Source organism: Ceratotherium simum, chromosome 4, assembly GCF_057802395.1.
Source record: "Ceratotherium simum simum isolate JZ-2026a chromosome 4, ASM5780239v1, whole genome shotgun sequence".
In the NCBI taxonomy this organism is placed as follows: Eukaryota; Metazoa; Chordata; class Mammalia; order Perissodactyla; family Rhinocerotidae; genus Ceratotherium; species Ceratotherium simum.
The window spans coordinates 13,728,221-13,747,140 of NC_141903.1; the positions used below are offsets into that span (position 1 = coordinate 13,728,221).

General features: G+C 34.7%; 1 long non-coding RNA gene across 1 annotated transcript; it reads left to right on the top strand.

Annotated features, from left to right (window-relative positions):
• The first annotated feature begins 1,211 nt into the window (after positions 1–1,211).
• LOC147917203 (uncharacterized) lies at positions 1,212–5,259 on the top strand. Its single transcript, XR_015552071.1, has 2 exons — positions 1,212–1,330; positions 5,075–5,259. It is a non-coding gene; the product is annotated as an uncharacterized LOC147917203 (long non-coding RNA).
• The last annotated feature ends 13,661 nt before the right edge of the window (positions 5,260–18,920 follow it).

The following is an 18,920-nucleotide window of genomic DNA, read 5'->3' on the forward strand; positions in this document are numbered from 1 at the left end:
CTTTCTTCCAGCTCACAGATCCGTTCTTCTGTATCCTCTACTCTGCTTTTGAGTCCCTCTAATGAGTTTTTCATTTCCAGTATTGTATTCTTCATTTCTGATTGGTTCTTTTTATATCTTCCATTTCTTTGTTGACATTCTCACTGAGTCCATCTATTCTTCTCCCCAGATCAGTGAGCATCCTTAACACTCTTAGTTTGAACTCTCTGTCAGGGTAGGTTGCTCATTTCTGTTTCACTAAGTTCCTTTTCTGGGGTTTTGTCCTGTTCCCTTACTTGGAATGTATTCTTTTGCCTCTTCATTTTGCCTCTTTCCCTGTGCTTGTGTCTCACGTATTAGGTAGGTCAGCTACGTCTCCTGCTCTTGGATAGGTGACCTTATGTAAGTGATGGCTTAGGAGGCTTCCAGTGTGCTTCCCTCAGTTCTCAATGTTCCAGGGGTGACCCCTATGTGGGCTACGTGTATCCTTCTGCTGTGGCCTGTTTGCTCTCCCTGTAGGTGCCCAGGGAGGCTGAGTTATGCTCCTGGCCAGCTGTTGTAATGCTCAGCTGCTTGTAGTTGTTGTGGGCCCTTCAGTCTCTTTATCAGGTGTGGGGAGCCCCAGCACAGTTGGCTGCAAGTTCTAATACCACATTTGTGTTGCAGTATTTCTTTTAAGTGAGTAGGCCCCCACCGTGGCAGGTTGTTAGGCTCAGGGCCTTACAATTGCTGTAAGCCTCTAGCCTATTAGGTCTCTTGTCAGCTCTCTGAGGATTGCAGCTGGGTGGGGCTTGCCTCAGGCACAGGAGCACCCAATTGTTTCAGGTTTTGGAAGGTGGAGCAAACCTCCTATGTGGGTCTTTGAGAAGTACAAGTCTTCTGTGGCTGAGAAGCCCTGCCGCCCACAGGTCCACACACACAGTCAACACAGTCCTGCCCCGTGTGAGCGCCCCGACCTCCCCAAGTGGACCCAGTCTCTCCACGTCGGGAGCCCCACACACTCTGCCACCTCCCCACACTCTCCACCCGCTCCTTGTGCACACCCTGCCCCGCTCAAGTCAGCTCAGTTGCCAGGCTGCAGAGAATCCAGTCACCAATCTATGCAGGCCCACACATTGCCTGAGGGCTTGTTGTTGGGTGGGGCTAGTCTCTAGGGTGGGCTGCCTGCCCTGGCTGAGCTGGATTAAATCGGTGCTCTAGCGGGTGGAGCAGACCCTGGGCTAGCAGGTCTCAGGGAGAACTCCAATGGCGTGTCAGCATGCTCACACCAGGCCACAACAATGGCCGCCGCCAATGTCCCAGTCCCTGGAGAGGTCTCACCCCTCACCGAGATGCACTCAGGGCCTATTAGGTGAGTCTCTTGTCACCGAAGCACTGTGCACCTTTCTTTCTGGTGATTTTAGGATGCTTTCTGGAACGGGTGAGTTTGTGCGCGGGCCCTTTAAGAGCCAGTTTTAGTTTCTTTGTGAACCGGGTTTTCTGGGGGTGCTACCCAATGCTTTAGTAGCAGGCAAAGTCAGATATTATGCTGCTGGTCTCAATTGTGCTGGGTCCACAAAATGCCCACAGCGGGGGCGCTCCCCGGGTCAGGGCCCCGCGCCTCCAGGGAGGCTGCGTACCTGTGAGCTGCTCCCGGCGGCCGTGAAGCTGGCGGCTTGTGAAGGCGGCGTTTTTCCTCTCCAGAAGGGAGTCTCTGCCTCTTCTACCCCAGTTAGGATTGTCCGTTGTTGCAGGAGTTCCTCTTATCCAGTTTTCAGTTCTGTCTCAGGGGTAATTTTTCCACGAGTAGTTGTAAATTGGCTGTGTCCACGGGAGGAGGTGAGTTCAGAGTCTGCCTACGCCGCCATCTTGACTCCGCCCCTCATTATCTTTTCTTTTAAGGCTTTCTTTATGATATTTCCTTTGCTTGGCAATCCTATTTATTAAATCTCAAAGAAACTTCAGAGATCACAAATTGGGTAGATATTTACACTTGGATCATAACATATACATCAAAAGAAAGATTGAGTAGCTAACATGAAGGCCAACTGGAATATAAGCAATATGTTTGTGGGTTTCAGGTTGCATTATTATTACTAGATATTTTTAAAGATGGAATATGTATTTTCAGAGATCATTCATTCTGCTGCTAGGGTTTCATCCAGTAGTGAATATTACAATGCATTGTATGTGAGCTATATAAGCACTCACAGCAAAAGAACAGTTATTTTACTCCTCCAGAGTCAACATTTGCTTACAAGAATCATATCCATAATTCTTCTGGAAGCAAATTTTCCCCCTTAATTAAGTTCCTATTCTTTCAGTTAGAGATGTGAAACAAGTTGGCTCTATTTTACCATAGCAGAAAAAGAAAGAAACTGAGAACTGGAAATCTATCTATATATGAAAGCTTAAGCTTACGTTGACTCCTTTAAAAGTCATTAAAGGAACAATAATAAATTGCATCCTTTGAAATGGAAATTACATAACTTTCAAATTCACTTTTCAGGGACTTTTTTTTCTTATGGATGATATGTTCTCAATATGATTTCTTCCAGACCACACTTTCCTTTTCTTTTACCTCCAGGTTTAATCCCAATCAAAGCTAGCAAGTTCCATCCCTGTGGGGCACTAAAGAGAATTGTTTCGCGTTGTTACTGGGAGGATTTGTGACTTTAATTATTTTTGCAATTATTTGCTACAATTCAACTGTGATTTTATTCTATAATCACAGTTTTACTTCCTGATCAATTATCTGACGCCTCTTCAAAACAATTCGGCTAATCTAACTTTGGGCCTTACACATTATATTGTTTTGTAAGTGCTCATCGTTTGGTTTCTTGTTGGAATATTTCAGAAAAGCAATAAACCTTCCCATGGGGCACACATAGATTTGCAACTTTTCTGTAACAATTTAATTAGCAAAATTATCAGAAAGATAATTTATACCACTGCGATGTTTCAGCTCGTTCTATGTTTCCCATCAACAACTCTCCTACTTGGCTACTCAAATATAAAAATCTAGATCATGATTAAGTTACTGAGAAAAATAGTTCACTTCTTTAGAGAGACACCTAAAAGTCACAGTCATTTTTATGTATGTCTGGTACAAAGATAATTTTATTCTGAGTATTTTCTTTTAATATTTTTATTGAAAATGTCCACAAATATGTTTTTTCCTACCTACCTACTCTTTTATTTTTTACTAGGCAAGTTTATTTGTCTTTTCTATCCTAATAAAAATGCAATGTATATTTTCAGAGAGGGGAAGAGTTTTAAAAAAATTAAGAGGAAAATAAACACATGTAAATTCCTATTTTATACAAATGCTAAATTATTTTTAAGAGATTGGAGTTACAATGAAACTCAAAACATAATAATTTCTCTTTTACGTCATCAATGTGACCATTCAGGTTTGCTATTAGCCAAGATTTATCTTGGTATCTCATATGAACTGATTTTTTCAGAGGGTCCCATAAAATACCTGCTGCTAGTTATGGCAGAAATGTAACATAATTTGGTCAGGACCAATAAGGCAAATAAAATAACAAATCCAATCAGACACTCAACTATATACTCTTAGACTTCCAAACTACTGGTCTCATGTTGATCAACTATGCCATTCTGCATGAGTTGGGAAAAATGTGGCGTTCACAGCCTAGAAACATTTTGGTTTACTGAGTGTCTTAGTTTCCTGCTGCTGCTGTAGCAAAGTACTGCAAATTTGACAGCTTGAAACAACGCAAATGTATTATATTACAGTCTGGGACGTCAGAAGTCCAAAATGGTTCCTGCCGAGCTAAAAATGCATAGCTGCATTCCTTTCTGGAGCTTCTAAGGGACAATCCATTTTCTTGGCTTTTCCAGCTTCTAGAAGCTATCCATTTTCCTTGGCTCATAACTCCTTTCCTCTTTCTCACTTCACATCACTCTGACACTAACATTCCTACCCCCTCTTCACATTTAAGAAACCTTTTTTGACTACATTGGGTCCATCTGGATAATCCAGGATAATCTCTCCATTTTAAGGTCAGCTGATTAGCAACTTTAATTTCATCTACAGCCTTAATTCTCCTTTGCCATGTAAAGGTTCTGGGGATTAGAAGATGAATGTCCTTCGGAGGCCATTACTCTGCCTATCACACTTGAAAAATAGTCAAAAACCTCAAAAAGAAGATTTATAAATTTCAAAGAATATCTATCCAAAGTCTGGATTAATGTTTAATATTGGAGCATTTTAGGGGCCTTCTTCAAGCTGCTTCTGGTTCACATTCCTATTTATTTCCTCATTACAAACCAGATAAAAGTAGAATAAATACTTTGAACTTTTTATATACCTTTAAAATTTCATCACCAATTTTATGGACAATTTCATGTTTATACTTCCAAAAATGCCTTGCCTAAATCCAACTAAATACTGCATTTGGAAGCTGTTTCCTATTAACTTTATCATATTGCATGTGGAAATCTGTTTCAATCAGAATAAGAAACAAATAGAAAAAAATCAGAGTAATGGTGAAATTAAAGTTGGAACAGAATCCACAGAATTTAACTTTTATTTTATATATTTCTCTTTACCTGAAGTCTCACGTTCATCCTTTAACACTAGACAACAAGAAAGAAGAAAACTAAGAAAAGAATATGCTACGGCATAAGACAAATAGTTTTGCCAATTTGCCTACTTTCTCTACCTGTCATTTCTGATCCATTTACCCACTTTTTCATCCATTACTCCTTCAAAGAGAAGCAACCAGCTATCTATTTAGTCATTCAGCTAGTCATCAATTAATCAAACATTTACTAAATGCCTACCATTTCTTAGGTTCAATATTGGAATATTAAAGTAAGAAAGAGCCTTAGAAACAATTTTCAATATGTCTATGGCAGCATAAAACACCAAGTGACTTCTCTCCCGGTATCCTACTCTGGTAGAGACAATTTTTTGATCATCAAACTCATGTTCTTATCTTAGGGAGCTTAGGGCTAGACTATATGCCAGTCTCCTTGGCATGAGGGTAAGACTATATGACTCCAGTCAATGAAATGCTATAAGAATTGTATATAACCTTCACATGCTTTGTCCTTTAATATTTTTCTCTCTCTTTTCACTTTTCAGTTGGCTAGGATGAGACTTACCCACAAAGTGACACTGGAAGTCATATTTAACAAAGTGGAGCCATAATGTGGAAAAAGCTTGTGTTCCTGTATCACTGATTGGAGGAGAGTGGCTCAGTAGGGCCTCCCACACAGAAATGCCAGCATTGGACTATTTGAGATAAAAATAAACTTTTATTTAGTTTAGCCATTGAGATTTTGGAATTTATAGTCAGTAGAGTAATTGAACAGATATAAAACCAAAAATGTGAATTAAAAAAAAGCATAAGAACTACAAAATCAGTTAAAATCTGCATAGACATCACATAGGATGAAATACAGCAGCAACCATACAGAGGGAAGTGAAAATGAGGCAGCTCAGTAACAGCAGATTTCCAAAAATGCAAGCCAAAAAGCACTTTCTAGATGTAATAGGCTCATTCTGAAATTATATAATCCTATAGCCCTTGCATCAAACAAAAGCTGTGAGATTTGGAGTGATTGGTATTATAACCAATGGAAAGCCATATGGGCAACACTAAAAAGGATGCTTGGAGAATAGATGTAAAAAAAATTCAGGAGTGAAGGGATTCTGTAAAAAGCTGGGCCAGGAAAATTCAACTAACTCCATGAAGCAATAAAAAGGAAGCTAGCACAGCATAAATACAAAGACATTATAAAAATGAAAAGTGAAAAATTAGGGAAACTTCCTAAAGTTTTGGTAAGAAAAATGCTGCCATAGAACAGATGAAAATTCTGACCAAACATTTTTCTGAGAATTAGAAGAATATGTATGAGGGAATCACCTCCATCAAGGAAAATCATACAATGGATATACAGGGGAAACTAATAAAATAAAATAAAATAAAAATTGAACAGGCAGAAGCAAAGAAATAAATGGAGGGGGGAAAAAAAAGAAAGCAAAAACACAACCTTTGCCAATATAGAAAAAATGAAAGAAACATATCAAAGAGAAGATGCTGTGGAAAATACAACAAGGGATACAGTGGATAGAAACTACAAGAGCAACCAAAATGAATGAATAAAAAAAGAGAGGTAAAAACATTGAGAGAGAAAAAAATATAGTTGTAGATAAGGCAAAAGAGATATACAATATGCTTAATTGGCTCCCCCATAGAAGTAAACTAAATATTTGAATAGAAAAAAATACATGAAGATACAATTCAAGCACATATTCCTGAATAAATTACATAAATCTTTATAGTTAAAAGGCACACCGTACACCAGGAACATTGACCCAGAAGTCAACATAGGCTATATTTTACTGAAATATTGGATCTTAATAATAAAGAACGAATCCTTTGAGCAGATCCACAGAAAGACCAAATCTTTCACTAAAAATTCAGATTAACATCAAATTGTATATCAGCAACATTCAAAAACAGAGGACCATGGAAAAGATTAAATAAAATGGAAGACAATAGAGTAATACCTATTAGAACTTAAAGAAAAAGAAATGTGATCTAAGGAATTTTTTATTCATCCACGCTGCCCCCTACGTAAAGAGTCTATAAACAAGTATTTTTTAATATGGAAGACTTCAGAGGATGTATTTCTTTTGAGCCCTTAAATAGAAAAACAAAGAAAATGAGTATATGGACTTTATAGCCAAATAAGAGATTTTTGGGGAAATCACAGCAAAAAGGATTAGTGGTAAGGGTTGAATATTTTTAACTGCAGAATTAAAAATATTAAAAATAGATGTATGGATTACAGTGACAGATCAAAATTTAGATTATATGCCTTGAAAAGGCAGAAATTATATGACTAACAAAAAATGAGAGTAAATAAGGGAAAGAAAATGGAAACTTGAAGAAGACAGATTGAGGCAAGGGGAACTTGTGTATTTATTGTCATAAGTAATAATAGTCTGTCCTGATTCAGAAATATTGTGCTTAGCTTCAGGAGAATATGAATAAATATAAAGAACTTCAGAATCTGAATCACCAATTATAAGGAAAAATAAAATATTTTCATATTAGATCACAAAGCAAAACCTAACCCTATAGGGTGTATAATACAAATACCTAAATGAAGTTCTTCAAGGAATTTGAAAATAAATGGATAAGCAAAATTATATCAGGAAAATGAGAAAATATGGATCACAGTCTTAATATCAGTATAATGTATACAAATACACTGAATAATATGTAAACCAAACAAGAGTGTTTTATAATGCTAAAGTGTGTGACTTATACAAGCCCTAACATTCACAAATCATAAATATAGAGAATATAAGGAGAAATAGAAATACACTATTATTGGGAAAAAATAATGATAATATAGAGCCTACTAATGAATTCCTACAATAGTGTTCATGGAACATTCATACACAAAAAAATCTATATATTACAAAAGAAATTTTCAATTAGTTCTGAAATAGAAAAAGTATAAAAAATTTTGTCTGATCCCAATGCAATAAACTAGAATTTTAAAAACAAAAATAGAAACAAAAGATCACTCTTCTTACAAATGAAAAAGACTCTCTTTTAAAACATTCTTTTATCAAACAGAAAAAAGAAGTTATACTTCAAGATTTCTAGAAAATAATGATAATGTAAACAAAATTTATCTTAAGAAGTGCTATGAAGAAAATGCATTGCTATACATAATTATAGAAATTTTAAAAGGATGAAAATAAATCAACTATACATCAGACTCAAACATTATTTAAAAAAGAATAGCAATATAAAGCAAAAGAAAAAATGAGTTAAAAACTAAAAGAAAAAATCTACAAAATCAAAAGCTTGTTCAATAGGGGAAAATATGAAATAGCTAAGCTCACATTATAAGGAATAATATAATGTTATTAATAATAATATAAAGAATAAAAGACTATCATAAAAAATTTTAAAAGGAGAAAAGGATAAAATTTAAAAGGAGAAAGAACAAATACATTAATAAATGAATAGAGAGAAGTAACCACAGAAAGAGAGTATGTTAAAAGAATCACAAGAAACTACTCTGCTCAGTTTTCAGAAAAATTTGTATAATTTTCTACAAAATATGTTATCAAAATAGATCTCAGAGAAAGAAAAAAATGTAAACAGAACAATTTCTGCTGATGAAAAGAGATATTTGTGAAAGATCTACCTCCTTAAGAAAGCATCAGTCCCAGCAGTTTTCTAAGGGAATTCTACCCAATGATTAAATTGCAGATAATTGCAAAGTTTTAAAACATTTTTAGAGCATTAAGGAAAGAACAATTTTCAAACTCTTTCTACTGAGTATAATGCTCCAAAGGATTAAATATATTAATATAAGCCTTCATATTAATATGTCTTAGGAGAAAAAAAGCATTTGATTATGTCCATATATACTGAAAAGCATTTGATAATATTCACACATAATTCTTAAAAATATTCAATAAAATAAGATTGATCCATACTTCCACAGTATGAAAAAGTCATCTAATTCAGACCAAAGCCAGAGCCACCCTTAAGGAGGAACTCGAAGCAATTAACACAAGACTTTAAAACACACTATCACTGTTACTTTATAATATGGTCCTAGAGATGCTAGATAAGACGATTATACAAGATTAAAAATAGAAGTATAAAAAGAGAAAGAATGGGGTAAAACTCTCAATATTTGTAGACAACATTATTGTGTACCTAAAAATCCCCCAAAAGCAACTGAAAAACTGTATATAAACAGTTATAAACAAGGGAATACCATATCCACTATATATGTAAAAAAAGAAAGAGACATATTTATATAAGTAAACCACAAGATAGAAGATGTAAAATAATATAAACTACTATATGGTAAAATGTACAAATGAAGAAAAAATCACTTACAATAATAACCAATGATAAGTGCGTGGGAATAAATGGAAAGAAATATGCAAGGCCTATTTGAAGTACATTATAAACCACTACTGAAGGTCACAATGAAGACCTGAACAAATAAAAAGAGTCACTGAGTTAGACAGCAAAGGACAACACACATTTGCTAATTCTCCATATGTTGCTTTACTAATCTAGCTTGATCTCAATGAAGATAGCACTTTTTTTTTTTTTTTTGGTGAGGAAGATTGGCCCTGAGCTAACATCTGTTGCCAATCTTCCTCTATTTTGTATGTGGGTCACCACCACAGCATGGCTTTATGAGTAGTGTAGGTCTGTATCTGGGATCTGAACCCATGAACCCAGGCTGCTGAAGTGGAGCATGCTGAACTTAACCACTACACCACTGGGCCAGACCCAAAATATTTTTTTAAAACTAAACAAGATGATTTTAAGTATGTATGGACAAATGAATTAATAACTATAGCTAGAAAACTTTTAAAAGTCATAAAAACTAAAAAAAAAAAAAATGCAATGAGAGGAGCCAGACACTGTATTATAAAGCATTGGTGATTAAATTAGTGTATTACTGGTTCATTAATAGATTAACTATAAGAGAAAATCCCAAAATAAGAAAAAAAATATGTTCTAGAAATTAGTGCAGGATAAAAAAGTAACTCAATCAGTGAGGAAAACATAGATTAGCAATTAATGGTGTTGGCGTAATACAGAAGGATAATACCCCTAATATGTAGGAGCATGTATCTAGATAATTCATGAACTAAGCATCAATAACCCAATAAAAAAATGAGTGAGAAATGTGAACATTCAATTCACAGAAAAGAATGTACAAGCAGTTTTAAACATATGCAAAGATGCTCAACCTTAATAATATCAATTAAACAAAAATTACTATTACATTGAATTATTATCTTTCACCTATTTAGCTAAAGGCATAACGTCGATAAAAAATTCTATTGGGAAGGCTATGGGGGAAACAGAGATTTTCATATGTAGCTGGTAGGAATGTAATTTAATTCAATCTCTGTGCAATGCAAATTAGCAATAGTTATCAATATTATAAACACATACAACTTTTGACCTAGCAGTTCCACTATTACAAACATATGCTATAGATATACTTGCACATGTGTCAAACGACCTGTGTAATGGCTACTCATTGTAGGAACGTTTTTAATAGCCAGAGATTAGAAATAAATGTCCATCAATAGAAGATTGTTTTAATATATCTGTATACACATATAATAAGTAAAAAAGGCAAGTTAAAGAAAAATGTATATGGTCTCCTATCTTTTGAGTAGAAAAGAAGGCTAAATGAAGAATCTATTTTCATAATTACTTGTATAGCGTAAAGGTGCTCAGGAAGGCTAAAAAATAAATGAAGAATAGTGGCTGTTAATGGGCTGAGGAAATTGGATAGATGGGAGACGAGAAGGAGAGGAAAATGTTTTAATTTTTCCATTATATACCATTTTATAATTATTTTGTTTTTTGAATAATATGAATGTAATTTTATCCAAGCAGTGAATGAAAACAAATAAAATAAAGAAAAATCTCAAATGCTATTTTCCCCCACCACTCATTTGGTACTCAATTTCCCTACAGAGCTCACTTTCTCTAATCAAAGAATTAGATGATGCTTTTAACACCTTGAGTGAAAACAACAGTGAACCTAGAACCAAATACTAACCGAGTCACCAGCCAATTGAGATTTGGCTATTTCAGGTATAGATAAATATGAACTGGTAATTCATAGAGCATAATAATATTAAAAGTACTCCACATTTTTTCCTCTTTTGGAAGATTAATGTGTTTTTACCTTCTTGAGTCCAGGAGGAAAACATCTCTCTCTACTTTGAAAGGACAAAGGAACTGACATCCCAGTCCACATTTTATTTTCAAGTTATGTTAGTTTGTTCAGCTTGACAATAAGAGAATTGTTTTCTTCTTCTTTGTCATCATCAGTCTTGTCTGTGATATATTGTATTTTAAGAACATGAAGGCAAGTTACACAGGCACAGAACAGTAATGTAAGTCAACCTGCCATTCAGTGTGCTAATCCTCTAAACATCTCAACTGTCAAGCAACAGATACCTGGGAGCTCGTGTGCAGCAGATAAAGAAAATCACTGGACAACAACTAAAATAATGTTCAAAGGAAAACTAGATGCACGTGTCCTGATATAGTTTTCCATCCCGAATGTGGAAATGAATGATACAGTGATAATTTGACCTTATACAGTCTGAGTGTGTATAATACAAATATTATACCCCAGTTACTCTGCTAAGCCCTTTATTATATCATTTAAACTTCACAGTAACTGAATGAGGTAGGCATTATTATGGCATTATTATCCCCATTCTGAAACTGAGGAAACAGAGGCTCAAGATGATAAGAAACTTATCTAGGGTCAAAGGGACTGGAGCTAAGATTTAAATCCAGGCTGTTTGATTTCAGAATAGCATTATTCTTACTAAATTACTAGTTTATATAGATCTACACCTGGAATAGCCAGATCTGATTTGGCTGGTGACTGTTTAAATTACTATTTGGTTGGAGGTTTACTATTGTTTTCCTTTCACTCAAGGTGTTAAAAGCACTCCTAATTACTTTGCTCTCCTGTGCATGGCATCCATAAACATTGCTTTTAGACTTATCCTCTAATTTACAATAAACTCTCTTAGGTAGCTGAGCAGATTGATGAATTGGAAGGCGCTCAATGGAAATAGCAATGCCTTATACATGTGGATATAAAATTTCAATTAAAATCAGTTGTGTCATATTTTACCCTTATAGATTATCTGAATTAATTTAAAATTTGGAAAGACAAAAAGTAAGATAACATTACATTACTGCCGCTTTTCTTTTCCTTGGACACACAGATGGTATTTTGCCCATGGTTTAGGAGAAACCAAATTATTTAGAAAGGCATGGGTCATAAATAACTCAAACTGCTCCATGGGGAATTCCATTTTTGCTGCCAATATAATACAGATTATCATTTTAGATAATTTTTCATCCTAATTGTCTCTGTTTTTAGAAGTTTGTAATGTCTATATGCTCTTCCTCTACATGAAAACAATACATACTTTGAAAATAAAAATTATTGCAAAAAAATCAAACAGAAAACTCTGCACTTTGTTAGAATGCATAAGGATATTTTTCTGTGCCTTACTTTCAACATTACCTAAATTTTGAATTTGAAAGGAAGCAAATGTAGTTAACTAGGTCTTAGACATGGATAGCTACTAGGTAAAAATCCTTTCAGCAGAATTTTAGGGGACAAAATGCCTCTACATCTTTTTCCCCCTAAAGTGAATTATCTCTTGGTTCTGGATGACATGACCATGAATTGTGGGCAATTAACTTTGAATTCTATGGTCTATATAAACAAAAAAAATTAAGGCCAATGATTTTTAAAACTATGCGTCAAGTCCAGACACATTTTTATGGCCTTCAGGGCCCTATATTATCTCATCCCTTCTGCTGTGTCTTCATTTTGGAATCCTCTTCACATCTTCATTATGGCTATACTGGACCATATGGAGCCATGTGCACTTCAATATGGCAAGTTCATTCTCATTTCAAAGCCTTAGCCTATATTTGCTACACTCCAGTCTTGAAACACTGGTCCCCAAATTTTTCCTATGATTGGTTCCTGATCCCTTCAAGCAGCTCTCCACAAAAAATGTTGCTTCTTCAGACACCACCCTGACCACCCAATCAACTTAGAAACCACCACTAATAGATCCCACTCACTATTACATCACTTTAAGTTTCTTCATCACACATTCATGAAATTATACTGATTATGTACTTACTTTTGTTTAATATTTTTACTTTCCACTAAAAATGTAACTGTTTTATCTTGTGCTTCACTGTAGCCCTAGCATTTAGATTAGATATTGGTATATAATAGATGTACATTAGGTATTTGATCAACATATTTTTAAAGTTTTTCTAGTTAAAGTATGGACGATTGAAAAGAAGACTGGGACAGAAGGAAAAAAACGAGTTCTGATATATGACACAGACATTATTATCACACACATAAATATATAGGATTAAAGAAAAAAATGCTTTTAATGTGTCCATTTGTATCATTTCCTTCCTGTCCTCTTATTATTAGTATCTACTAAATCATGTAGCAGAAGGAGTACTATCCTGTGGGACTTCCATGTCCCTATTAGTGCTGTGTTTAGCTGGCTATATAACCACAGGCCATAACATACTCACTAGTCTCAGTTTCTTCATTTATAAATGAGCCTGTAAGTCCTCTATAATTCTAAATGCCATTTTATAAAAATGGGATTTTATAAAAAAAAGAAAATCATCTTATAGTATTTAAACATCTTGATGAATACATACATTTATACATACTTTTTTAGAGGAGAAAAATAGGTTGGCATATTTGGGATAAAAAGTTAAGACTGCAGCATATATTTAAGTTGAATTTCTGTTGAAAAAAATGTTGCAACATCAAAGCTCATGTAGTCTATTTTTTGCACATGCACTCAAAAGCCCTAGAGCAATAGACATGTTTTTAATGACTCAAAAAGTAGAAAGTGCCAATTTATTTTTCCTAAAATAATTAAATCTTTAATTAATTTCACATATAGTTAGTAATAAGCATCATCCTAGTTTTGAACTTTCAAGTATTCCTCAGTTTGCTTTTAGCATGCTTCTGTGCTTACTGGAGCTACTTAAGTCTCAGTTTGAGAATAGCTCTCAAACTTTCACTTCTTAAAAAAATAAAACGCATTCCAAATGATACGGGGAACTGTTGAGTCAAGAGATACAAATTATATGAAACTATAAAGTGGCATAATTGAGCAAAACACTTTTGGTGAGAAACTAAAAAGGAGGGGGAATCATGTAAATGTGATTATTTCTAATTAGAAACAATGAGTAACCAAATCAAATTATACAATGAGGATTTGATTTAGATCCCTGGAGGGAAGCAACACATGCATTTGCATTCATCTCCAGCTTTTCCTTTTCTCTTATTACTTCTCAATGCTGTCTTAGACCCTTAATTGTAAGTAAGATCATTGTTAGTACAGATCTTTAGAGTAGTTCTGTGTATGTAGGTTGATATTCCGGTTAAGATTTATGTTCTTTCAACATATTCGCCAAAAATTTCCTGGGTGCATGGAAAGGCACTCTACTAGGTGCTAAGAAGTGACATAAAGAAGGCACAAACCTTTTCCAAATTCATTGCCTAGTCTTCCTACATAAACCACAAAAACTGAGATTTACTGTAAGACCTAGTATTGGTGTTAGGCTTGTGATAACTAGCTATGTAATTTTGAATAAATAATTTAATCATTAATTTCCTAAAGTCTTTCTCTATAAAATTAAGGTGTGTGTTGGGGGTGGTAGATTATACATTAGACAAAATTTAAGCAAACTATATTGAGAAGTTGCTTCTGCTAGGTGTTTGGAGGAAAGCCAGGTACTTAGGGTTCCAGCAAAGTAGAGGCACAATACAGGACAGAATAGAATAGAATAGAATAGAATAGAATAGAATAGAATAGAATAGAATAGAATAGAATAGAATAGAATAGAATAGACCTCAGTGAACTTACCTAGAATTTTACAATTAAAAAACCACTAAGGCGGAATCCTTCTGCAATTTACACATATGTCAATTCATCACACTGAACATTTTAAATATCTCACAATTTTATTTGTCAATTATATCTCATTATAGTTGGAAAAAAAACACTAGTTGAGACAGAAAGCAGACTGGTGGCTTCTGGGGGCTGGGGGGATAGGAAACAACTGCTTAATGGGCACGGGGCTTCCTTTTGGGTGATGAAAATATTTTGGAACTAGTTAGATGTGATGGATGCACAACATTGTGAAGGTACTAAATGCCACTGAATTGTTCACTCATAATGGTTAATTTTATATTATGTGAATTTCATCTCAACAAAAAGAAAAAAGAAAAAAAAAAAGGTGGCTTCCATTTCACCTGGTTTTTAATCTCTACTACTGATGTTGAGTTAGAGAGTACCTCCAACCAACTTCTCTAGTGGATGACAGGTATATTAAAATTAAAAAAAAAAAAATCAAAAAGAAAACACTAAAGATGTTATTTTAAATTTATCATGCATCTAAATTATGTGTAACTCTTTCAAATTTCATTTAACAAATGTTCCCTATCATTCTTTTCTGATTTCTTTTCACATCACTCTTCTCCTCAATCCTTTTTTTTAGACTTCACTCTTTGCTATTCTGTGAGCAGAATATGCTCTCTCATCTCAGGGCCTCTGTACTCACTGTTTCCTCAAATGGAATATTCTTACTCCCAGAGAAGCCTTCCTAAACCACTCTAATCATTCTTAATCTTTTTATCCTGCTTTATGTTTCTTTATAAAGTTGTCATTCCCTGCCATTATACTGCACATTAATTTACTGATTTGCTTATTGTCTGTCTCCTCTACTGTATATAGCTCCATGATAGTAGATGCATTATCCGTTTTGTTCATTACTATATTCCCAGTGCCTAGAACAGTGCCTTGCTCTTAAGATGAGCACAGTAAATGTATGTTGTTTGAATGTTTATGAGGGATGGTTCTTCAGATATTCAGTTCTTAGGGCCTCTTAAATATTTCAGCATTGCATACAAAGAAAACAGAGGCATAGCCCTTGCCTTCATTATACCAGGGGATGAAATCATAAACATATCTCTAATCTCAGGAGACTCTGATGAATGCCATAAAACATATTGTAGCATAGCTTCAGAGCAAATGACTGCCTGTAGGACCAGTAGACCAACTTGGATTGGAGGCCATCATGAAGACTAAGCTTTTTGCATTGGCTCATAAGTAGTGTGTATCAAGTAGAAGCAAAGATTGGGAGAAGGGCATAGTGATTAAATGACCTTCAAGTGACCTTCAAGTACCAACATTGTTAATTCTAAAAATTTTGTTACGTTCATTGGCTAATGATTGTCAGCATGATACTGAAGTTGTAATTTACTGGGTAATGCTAGCATAACATCAGCCTAGCATTTCTTAGTGATGAATAATATTGTAAAGCTCTTAATTGAATAAACGTTTCTTGATTAAATAAGCTTAGACAATGCTTTATACTAAGCAATCCTTTTGAAAGTCAAAATATTCTGTAGCTTATAAAGCTTCTGAGAAGTCTTACAGCAAGGAAACATTGCTAATGCTTCAACAATCTAGTTTATTTCCTCAGCACACAAATTTTCATCTTCCCAAACCATATTCCCTAGACTTCAGTTTGGAAAGCATTGCTCTGAAGAGTACTCTTCTCAAAGGCAGGGGACTATTTCTTATTTATTGCTTTATAATTAACACCTACCCCAGTGTAGGGGATGAATATAAAATGGTTGAATGGATAAATGTTGAAAGAGTTAATAAATTACATTCTCTTTTCCTAAAATCAAGGATACATATAAAACAGTTTGGGGGCTACAAAAAAATGATTTATGACTATATACAAATACTACAGATATTAATAATATTAATATCAATAATTCACATATATTATTATGAAGATCGCTTAGTTGTAGACTTGCATCAGGAGACCTTGTTAGGCCATTTTTCCAAGTCTTGGGGCTAGCTTGCCTGGGCTGAAAGGAAAACATTCCCATCTCTAGTAGGAGACAAAGTCGTTAATTAGAGACAAAAACTGAAGATAGATTTTTTTATACAGGCAATTACTTTCATAAAATTATTTAATGATAGCATAGTTTGTCTGGGTTTGGTTGATAAGATGCATGCTCTAAAGCGTCTATTGATTTATATAATTAGTGGAAAGAGGGGTGTAGTGTTTATGACTCGTATAAAATCCAGGCCCCTATGTTAAACAAGATTTTCTCAATTGGGTTAGATTTCACCCATAAGCCCAGGGAAATTATATTGTGATTACCTACTTCTTCTAGTTTTCTACTCATTTAAAAAACAAATAAGTTGCTGAATTTATCACCAGCCACATGTTAATTACATAAACTCAGCAGAGTGTGTTATTCTAATATTATTTAAAAGGGCTTGACAGATAAGCAATAGGTAGAGTTTTTAATCTCAGCCAAACAACAAGGTTTATAATAGTTATAATAATAACAACAATGAGAGCAGTCTCCATTTATTAAGCATCTACTACGTGCTAGGAATCATTTTATTTATGTATGAATTAATTACTTAAATTAATGCCAAAAAAAAAATACTATGTCTTTCTAGACATCAGAAAACTAACCCGACCAACGAGTGGCAGAGATCTCATGTATACGCAGGTTTTTCTGACTCCAACGTCTAGAATCTCTGCACGTCAAAATGGGAAGTGTCCGAGTAGTTTGTTGAGGAAACAACTGATGTCAGCTGGGCAGGTAATGTGGCTTCAAGAAGAGAGTCACAGTATAGGTGTTTCAGACACCTTCTGGGCTCTTCTTATGAGCACAAGTTAAGTATCTAGTGTCCAAAAAGCAATTAGCAAATGGTTCCTTTTTCTTTTCCTTATCATGTTTTCCTCCTTTAGAGTTGAAGTGTAGGTAACAATTTTATTTTTTCATTTACTCAAGTCAAAAACCTGAGTCATGTGTGGCTTCTCTGTTTCTCTCACACCCTGCATGAGATTCATCACCAAATTCTGTTGCTGCTACCTTCAAAACATATACACAATTTGGACACTTACTGCAACTTCCACTGTTTCCATTCTAGTCCAATCTGCCAATATCAGTGCCTTGGTTATTACAATAGCCCCCTAAATGCTCATCCTTTTTCCATCCTCTTTCCACTTGAATCTACTCTCAACACACCAGCCTGAGTATAACTCAAATCTTGCATGGCCTTATGAGCCATTGCAAAAGCTTTAGTTTTTATTCTGTGTGAGATGGGATGCCCTTGGACGGTTTTGAAGAGCGATGGGCCATCAAACAGCCTCTTCTCTGTGCTTTGAATATCTCATGTAATCTCCCACGTCAGGGTCTCGTCACAGTTAGCCCTCTCCTTGTGGAACACTCTTCCTCTACACAGGGGCAGGCCTCGCTCCCTCAGCTCCTTAGGTATTTACTCAAATGTTTCCTTCTCGGCGTGGCCTCCCTGGCCACCCTATTTAAAATTAAACTCTCCCTCCATCACTTCAGGCGATTGCCATCCTTTCTCCTTTCCTTCATGGCACTTACTGCTATCTATCACACTATGTATTTCCCTTATTTATTTTCTTTACTTTTTATCTCTCCCCACTAGAAAGAAAATGTTATGAAATCAGGACTATTTGTCTGTTTTGTTCACTGCTGTATCCACATCCACATCCACAGCACTTAGAAGAGGGCCTAATGTATAGTAAAGCCTCTTGATAAGTATTTGCTTGAATAAAAATGGATAAACTAACTGACCTCACACAAAATACCAGTCACCAAATTTATTTAGACCAGAATTTATCCAGAGCTTAAATTTTATTCTTTTTTAAAAAATGAATAAAAACGTAGCCTTAAGAGTGCTCCATTTATCTTTTATAGGTAGAGGATTATTATATACTTGCCAGATGCTAAATTCCAGGTGCCACACTATTAATCATATGGCAACTTAAAAACCCCATGGCTCCTACTCTACACCCTCATCTACCAGAGAACTGAAGAAGAGAAAATATTAATAAACCTCACAAAGTTGAACTGTATGGCATTACTTGAACATCTTTAATTTAGAATAGTAAATTATTAGAAATAACTGCCAAAATTAGCAAGCTACAAAGTGCATAGGAATGACAGGACTTTGAACTAGAAAATGCTTAAATCTCTCGTAGAATAGAGAGACTGAACAAGGCTTAAGTTGGCACTGTAGAAATTAATTTATAAAAGAAAAGCACACACAAAAAAACATTTCACACATATGCAAGCAATTGGGTACCACACATATACGTGGTCACAGGTTGAATGTATGTATGCCCCTTGTCCTGGTATATATTTTATATTCATATGTCTGTACATATGTACATAAAAATACATAGGTACTATATAAAAGAAATAATCAATAAAATAGATTAGTTTATAAGAATTTCATGTGGTTA